Source organism: Oncorhynchus mykiss, chromosome 15 (assembly GCF_013265735.2).
Source record: "Oncorhynchus mykiss isolate Arlee chromosome 15, USDA_OmykA_1.1, whole genome shotgun sequence".
Lineage (NCBI taxonomy): Eukaryota > Metazoa > Chordata > Actinopteri > Salmoniformes > Salmonidae > Oncorhynchus > Oncorhynchus mykiss.
Window position 1 is genome coordinate 67470482 of NC_048579.1, and position 8981 is coordinate 67479462.

At 42.6% G+C, this 8981-nt stretch overlaps 1 long non-coding RNA gene across 1 annotated transcript; it reads left to right on the forward strand.

Moving 5' to 3' along the window:
* Positions 1-555: 555 nt before the first annotated feature.
* On the forward strand, positions 556-2299 carry LOC110518028. The gene is made up of 2 exons (XR_002472636.2): positions 556-1414; positions 1599-2299. It is a non-coding gene; the product is annotated as an uncharacterized LOC110518028 (long non-coding RNA).
* Positions 2300-8981: the final 6682 nt, after the last annotated feature.

The following is an 8981-nucleotide window of genomic DNA, read 5'->3' on the forward strand; positions in this document are numbered from 1 at the left end:
GTTCTGAGGCAGTGAAGAAAGTAGAGGAAGATGGGTTAATGGGGAGGAGTGTTGAGACTAGTTGAGCTATACCAGTACAGAGGGATAAGCCAAACAGTGGTATACGATTCAGTAAGATTGGATTTTTAGCATTTGTAGAAATTGTTATCAACTGTACTGCAGGGATGGAATGGAAGTCCCAGAAAATGTAGGTCGTGGTGGCAGCTGCAGAGAGGTATGTGGGTGTGTGAGACTTGACATAAGAGTTACAGGGTGTGTTAAGCGGTGATGTCCCATCCTTTCAGGATGATGGCATGAGGTAGGAATAAATACATGTAATTAGTGGAGTAGGGTGGTGTTAACTTGATTTTATATGACTTTGAAATTAGTGAGTGTAGTGTTCGAAGGTAGGGTTTTTATTTAATACATTTGCCTTTTTCAAGCAATAAACACCCTACCTTCGAACACTACACTCACACACTCTAGTAGGTGGCGGTAATGCAGCAAATTGGATGCCAACCGCCGTTAAACCTAATCGAAGAAGATATTTTTACTCCAAAGGATCATGGGAACTTCCTTTTCAGAAGATAGCGATGTGCTGTCAACGTTTTACGGCTCATTCCATTTTGTGATACTGCAGAGAGGTGGATCGTGGCTTTTTAATCTTTTGACTACGTTTTTGGTCGTAAGACGCATCATTGTAACGTTAAGTGCATTTTAATTTTTATCCTCGAACATTTTATTTTGATTCAGTTGAATTTATCCAGCTGTATAGTTGTGAATTATCTAGCTAATTTAGCTGGCTGAGTTGATATTACAAACGGCTAACTCACAGACACGATTTATTTTTTAACATTTTGTGAAATGTGCTTGGATAGCATGGAAACTGAAGTGGAATTCGAAGTACTGAAACCATGCTGCTCCAGAAGATCTGGTAAACTTTCAAAGTGCAGACTGAGGAAACTTCTCCATTTGAGTTCCAAGGAAGGCCTGAAACGGTGGCGCACCAACCTTGTCAAAGCCACTCTCAAAAAATACATTCGTTACGAACAGAAGAGGGTACTCACTAAACTGGTCAACCAAGAACAACTTTTGGCCGACAACGGCGAAGAGATGACGTGTGTGGCGACCGAGAATATCGGCAGAATTACACGACCACTAGGCGTAATGGCGCCAAAGAACACAACACAGTATCTGATGGACATTGTATACGACGACATGCACATCGACACCAGTTCCAGCCAGTTCAAGTCGCACCCAGTTTCATTTGTTTCTAGCGCCTCTCTTTCACCCAGGAGCGCGTGTGAAACTTCTCTTGACTTTCAACAGAGGGACTTCGACGAAATGTATCTCCATTTTGGATCATGTTGATCAGGCTTGAACCAGTCTGTGGCAGAGCTGACCAATGCATTGACTCTAAACTTCGCAAACCAAGGTGTGCATAAGGTTATTGTAAAATAAGATGTATATTGTAAATAAGACCCTGGTTAATTACTGCCTGTTTATTTTTATTTTGCTAAAACGTTTAAATTAAACGTTAACAAATGTATTTTGAATTTCATTTGACTATGGTCTATTGCACAATCATGTTACATTTTGGGCTTTCCTTGTCCTCACAGCGACTCACCGGACGCTGCCTGTCAGTAGGGGGCGCTCGCTCCCAGCGTCGCTTCCGGTGAAGTTGAGTCCACCGCTAAGGTATCCCAGGTAAACCTGCGTCACCAACAGGTAAACGTGGCAGGTAGTGGAGTCATCCAGGTTCAAGGTGCTATGGTGCAATTTGACTTCATTTGATTGCATTTCATTGACCTCACTACAGGTGTAGTCTCATAGCCGATATGGAGTAATTTGCCTTTGGTCGACTTGGTTGTATACACAGTACCCAGATGTGTTCACGGCCATCTGCTGTATTTACTCTTGTGCGAGCCTTTTTCAGGTCACTCCTACTTGCCTCCTACCTGACTGCAATCAGCTCGGCTGTTGCCAGATCGATGGACACGTGCGGATGACTGAGGAAGGAAGTAAGGTTTCAAGTCCACTTCACATGTAGTGTTGCAGTTCTAATCTACACTTAATGGGTAATGCTGACTTGATTAGCAATCATGTTAACAAATGCAAGTTTGGGTAATATTCACTCATTACAGATATGTTACCCATAGCAAAGACATTCAAACCATTTTTGATGACTTAATGTAAACACATGTTTAAAAACATGTTGCCAATGACATCGGTGTAAATGTGTTGTATGTGTCTGGACATGTTGAGATATCCTAACTTCCTAGTTAAATGCTCTTGTGAATAAAAGTCTGACATATTGCCACTTTGTTGTTTAATAGTTTTCTGTACATTGAAGCTCTTTAGTGTCACTCTGCTTTCACATGCTTTCACATGTTGGTATTAAAATGATGTGGCCAGAAATTTGTATTTTTAGGAACTCTCAATTTACAGGTGAGGTAGAATGCACATGGTGCAATTTCAAAATTTGGTTGTCAGCAGTTCTTGTTGGTCACTCAAGGCAGATAACTTTTTTTGGATTATGTCTAGCCAGCTATCTAAACATCTAGTGATTACTGACCGCGAATCTCCATTAATAGTTTACAGCTATTATTACTGCCAACATCGCCACCCTGTCAATGTTTAGATTTGCATCAAAATAGCTGTAAACCTATTTTCTCTGCCCAATGGCAAAATTAGTAGAATCGCAGACCTGCGTGCGACTGGCCCTCGAGTTCAGATTTTTTTTGCCCATCCCTGCTTTATGGAGCTCTGAGGGAATTTGAATGGTGTAAGGTTTAGCTGTCAGTGCTCACCCATGATAAAGATGGCTGCATTAGGACAATGACAAGATGGTAACAACCTCTCTCATATGAGACGACTCCCTGTATTTCCTTTCACAAAGGGAGTAAAACTATTGCTAGCCTACAAATTGATCTCCCCCTCATACACATGCGTACTTGCTCTGGTTAGAGATTCCAGAAATAGACCACCACCATGGGGAAGATCTCAATTGCAGTCTCAAATCTATTGAAGGTCAGAGGGGTGGGACCTCTGGCTTTCTCATCCAATGGGTTTTGAGGAGGGAGAAAGAGGGGTATGCAATTGAGATTGTCCACATGTCTTGCAGCCTTTTTTTTATAGGCCTCCTTCAGTTAGGGTTGAGAGCAGACATGCTCTTCCCTTCATGGATGACTGGAAAGCCTCTTGGTGTTGTAGTAGGACAGATACTTTAAAACAGCCAGTGAGAGTAGGTTGTGCTGGAATCCTTTTCTGTGAGTATGGAGTAAGGTTACATTGCATTAGTCAGCCTGGTCTCCTAGACTAGACGTAACATTGTCCTGGAATTTCTTTACTCTCAAATTAGGAGATGTTACGTTTGGTATGGTTACTTAAGGCTAAACCGAAAGGTGTGTGATATCTCAAATGTCTAGCATTTGATTTCTACATAATATGACCTATAATTACTTACAATATGAGTGAAATTATTTTCCTTCCAAAAATGGTAATTAAGTATGTTAAAGGGATGTTTTTCTGTACTGGAATAGTGTGGGTGGATGCCAGTCAAATCAAGTTCCGAGTTTGTCATGAACAAAACAAATGGCATATATTCGAGCATAGAATACATCATCCATCAAAATGCTTACAGGTTCCTCAATGCAAGAACAATAAGAAATAAGACAAAGTAAATGAAATAGAATAAAGAATTTTGGCTTAAGTATAATACAGGAAAGCACAATTTATAGTCCAATATTTACATGTGTATTGGGGAAGGGGTGGATGGGGGCAGGTGTATAAATACATTGAGCAGTATAATATGAGTGGTATCCACAGACACATCACATTTTATTGGTCAGTACACATATTTGCAGGCGCAACAATGTGTTTGTTTTTAGCTCCAACAGTGTGGTAATACTATTCATGGGAGTAGATTGGCCAGCTCACCCTCTAGACTGCTGATTGACCAACGCAATCTCCTCTAGACCGCTGATTGGCCAACACAATCTCCTCTAGACCGCTGATTGGCCAACGCAATCTCCTCTAGACTGCTGATTGGCCAACTCATTCTCCGGAGAATGACATACTGTGTTAGGAAACACTTTCTACATCCACTAGGTGGAACTGCTTGTCCAATGTCGAAGGATGAAGTTGTCGTTAGCCACAGATCTGTCAGCTGCCATGAAAATAGCACAGGGTGGAGGGGTGGCGTGGAGGCTGGTCTGTTGCATAATTCTTCCCCACGTGTTAAATAAGGGCCACTATTAGCATACATACATTCAGTTTGTTACTGTGGGTGATTATTGTATCATGCGAGAGAAGAGACAGTGACAGAACGCAGTGTCTCAATTGGAGTGGAAGTAGAGATTTACATGCATGGTCATATAATATAATGGCCGAGGGGTGCAGAGAAAGTGTTTCAGCGGCTGTTCCCCTCATCTTTACAAACAGTACATATCTCTACAGTTAACAGCTTGCCCTGTCCTCCACCCCTACTGTGCCCCACTGCTTTTGGCCCAAGCATACTCCCTAAACAGGTGCTCCCTCTCACATGCTCTTCTTCCCGTCCCTCAACATGTTAGGTATCATACCAAAAGTTGTCACAGGGTGTCGCCAAAGCCTTTATCAACAGCCACAACCGGTCAAGACCGGTCTTGGTTGTTCTCAGGTCAATGTGAGAAGTGACGCAGACACTGAGGCGTTGATTATCGACGGTCTGCTTTTAGACGGCGGCGCGTGTCATCTGTCCTAGCGAGGGACACACACTTGAGTTTTTTCAAACTGACGGTGGTAGGCAGGCAGCGGGCAGGGACCGACGTCTCGGGTTACACACAGCAAAGGTGGCAACATCCTCAATGTCTGGCTTGCTGGCTGGGTTGTGGAGTGAGGGACTTGTCTGAAGGAAACTAATAATTTCTTCCTCTTTGGCCGAGTGAGAGTGACACATTGGTTTCACCCTGTGTTTTATAGCAGCTCTGCCTCCCCTTGTCACCTGTGTGGCCCGACAGTTCACTACTACCAATCTACACGATCGCCCTGTAACTGCCAAGACTAATGGTCAACACTTTCACCCTGGTAGGTGGAGGGGACAGACAGTCAAGGCTGCCGTTTGTGTGGTTGAAAGCAATACATATCTTCAACACATCTACCCACATGAAAAATACTATAGTATACTATGGTTAAATACTATAGTATTCACTGTAGTGTTTTTGCAGACTTTACTGGAGTATTTACTGTAGTGTTGCAGACATGACTGTAGTACACTGTAGTATTTAGAGTTTTCTATAGTATAAATACTGTAGTAAAAACAATTTTGTATACAGTACCAGTCAAAAGATTGGACTCACCTACTCATTTCTACATTGTAGAATAATAGTCAAGACGTCAAAACTATGAAATAACACATGGAATCATGTAGTAACCAAAAAAGTGTTAAACAATCAAAATATATTTTAGATTCTTCAAAGTAGCCACCCTTTGCCTTGATGACATCTTTGCACACTCTTGGCATTCTCTCAACCATCTTCATGAGGTAGTCACCTGGAATGCATTTCAATTAACAGGTGTGCCTTGTTAAAAGGTGATTTGTAGAACGTCTTTCCTTAATGCGTTTGAGCCAATCAGTTGTGTTGTGACAAGGTAGGGGGGGTATACGGTAAAATACCAAGTCCATATTATGTCAGGAACAGCTCAAATAAGCAAAGAGAAATGACAGTCCATCATCACTTTAAGACATTAAGGTCAGTCAATACCGAAAATGTAGTACAGTCTCAAAAACCATCAAGCGCTATGATGAAATTGGCTCTCATGAGCACTGCCACAAGAAAGGAAGACCCAGAGTTACCTATGCTGCAGAGGATAAGTTCATTAGAGTTAACTGCACCTCAGATTGCAGCCCAAATAAATGCTTCACAGAGTTCAAGTAACAGACACATCTCAACATCAACTGTTCAGGGGAGACTGCTTAAATCAAGCCTTCATGGTTGAATTGCTGCAAAGAAACCACTACTAAACGACACCAATAAGAATAAGAGACTTGCTTGGGCCAAGAAACACGAGCAATGGACATTAGATCGTTGGAAATCTCTCGTTAGGTCGGATGAGTCCAAATGTTAGATTTTTGGGTCTAACCGCTGTGTCTTTGTGAGACGCAGAGTAGGTGAATGGATGATCTCTGCATTTGTGGTTCCCACCGTGAAGCATGGAGGAGGAGGTGTGATGATGCTTTGCTGGTGACACTGTGATTGATTTAGAATTCAAGGCATACTTAACTAGCATGGCTATGACAGCATTCTGCAGTGATATGCCATCCCATCTGATTTGTTCTTAGTGGCAGTATCATTTGTTTTTTCAACAGGACAGTGACCCAACACACCTCCAGGCTGTGGAAGGGCTATTTGACCAAGAAGGAGAGTGATGGAGTGCTGCATCAGATGACCTGACCTCCACAATCATCTGACCTCAACCTAAATGAGATGGTTTGGGATGAGTTGGACCGCAGAGTGAAGGAAAAGCAGCCAACAAGTGCTCAGCATATGTGGGAACTCCTTCAAGACTGTTGGAAAAGCATTCCAGGTGAAGCTGGTTGAGAGAATGCCAAAAGTGTGCAAAGCTGTCATCAAGGCAAAGGGTGGCTACTTTGAAGAATCTAAAATTAGTTGATTTGTTGAACACTTCTTTGGTTACTAAATGATTCCTTATGTGTTCTTTCATAGTTTTGATGTCTTCACTATTATCCTACAACATAGAAGATAGTAAAAATAAAGAAAAACCCTTGAATGAATGGGTGTGTCTAAACTTTTGACTGGTACTGTATGCTATAGTAATTACTGTAATGTTTTTTCAAACTGTAGTAATATTAATATTTACTGTACTGTTTTTGAGGACATTACTGTACTGTTTATTATAGTGTTTTTATTTTATCTTAGACATAGTAGTGGGGGCGTTGTCCTTAAGAAAACCCACTGGACAAATTACTCAAAGAGCAAATTTAGTTCAGAGCTTCTGCTCTTTTCTATAACCTGTAGGGTAAGGAACACAATACTGTATATGGTCTATTCTTGGCATGTGTGTTTCTCATTTATGGGTGGCACAAATTGGGATATGGGGGAGAGGAATGGGCAGGGTATACACAGATTAAATACTGTGGTATATACTGTAGTGTTTTTGCGTTCTGTAGTATACTGTAGTATTTACTATAGTATTCTACAGTATACAACACAATTCTATATTAAATACTACACATGATTGAGGTATACAACAGTATACTACAATTTACTCCAGAATTATATAGTAAGTAATGTAATTTTCTATGGTAAACTGTGGTACTTTTCACGTGGGTAGTGTAAAGATTATTGGGACATAACATTGTTGCCCCTGTTTAGAAACAACAAGGACGTTGAGGTTTGGCTGCTTGTCTCTATACTAAAGACAGGCAACAAGCCAGGGGACTGATTAGATTTAGCTCTGAAAGGATTTGGAAACGTCCCTTTTGAACTTCTAACTCATTAAGAGTAGTGTTTGCGCGTATGTGACGGCATGCATGTGTGTGCGTTCCACTTCAACTTAAAAACCGTGACATGTAAGGCTCAGTTGGATCAGGAGTTGATTGGTAATCTTCAGCTCTGAGTCCCTCTTGGCCACATGAAAGACAGACGTTTTGCTCCAATGAAAAGAATGGAATGCATCTCCTTATTAAGTCAGAAAGTGCAAATGGGTGTTGTAGAACATAGCCAGTTCTCATATCAATCTGGATGCAACAGAGGTTATCCAGCCTATTCTGCTGTGACGACAGGACAAAGAGAGGGGATATCCGCAGGTATAGGCTAATAGTTGTCCAATGATTGTCAACCCATGACTACTCATTGTGTTGCAGATGGGCCCATCAGGAGTGAACACAGAGTTTCTTGAACGTCCGTCTTGGAATTCCCAAGACTCTGAAGTCCACAGGTCACCAACCTTCCAGAAGAGTATAGAGTTGAGTCTCTTTTACCTGGACATATTATGGAAAATAACATGTCTTGGGCGTATTCAGGGAATTCAATGCAATTGGAATTTCAAGGGCATTCAGCCCCACAGGGAGAGAGAGAGCGAGAGAGACCGACCTTTGGCAGTGACCTTGTCATTGAGACATACATGGTTGCTAGGGGTCATGAGGTGGACAGGCCACGCCGCTGGCCACACCGGATGGTCTCACACACACGCACACAAAGACAGCCATACACATACTATATAATCCTGCCTAGGACACCAGTTAGCCCAACAAACACATACACACACTGTCCTGCTTAGGACACAGGACGACGACACACACTGTCCTGCTTAGGATACCGGATGACGACACACACTGTGCTGCCTAGGACACCGGATGACGACACACACTGTCCTGCTTAGGACACAGGACGACGACACACTGTCCTGCTTAGGACACAGGACGACGAAACACACTGTCCTGCTTAGGACACAGGACGACGACACACACTGTCCTGCTTAGGACACAGGACGACAACACACTGTCCTGCTTAGGACACAGGACGACGAAACACACTGTCCTGCTTAGGACACAGGGCGACGACACACACTGTCCTGCTTAGGACACAAGACAACGACACACACCACTGGGCAAACCAGACGGCCCCAGTAAAAAGTCAGGTCAAGGTTACGCTGCCATGTCCCCAACTCTTTGATCACTGCTGTGCTGATAAAAGCCAACTCCCCTTTTCTCTGGCCAAGTGGGGTTTGGTTTGTAGTGACACAGCCACTATCATCCAAGGCCACGTATGATTGGTCAACTATCCCTGTCAATCATTCCGACCTTGGAGCTGTTGTTTTGACATGGTGTACATTCAATGTACAGTCAAGTCATTATCAAATAGAACGCGTCCTCTCTCTCTCTCTCTCTCTCTCTCTCTCTCTCTCTCTCCCCCCAGTGAAGGGTTCTGCTGTCTCCATGGAAACGTGTGTGATGTCACGGCGTGTTAATAGAGACATCTAAGCTTGAGTTTAGGTGA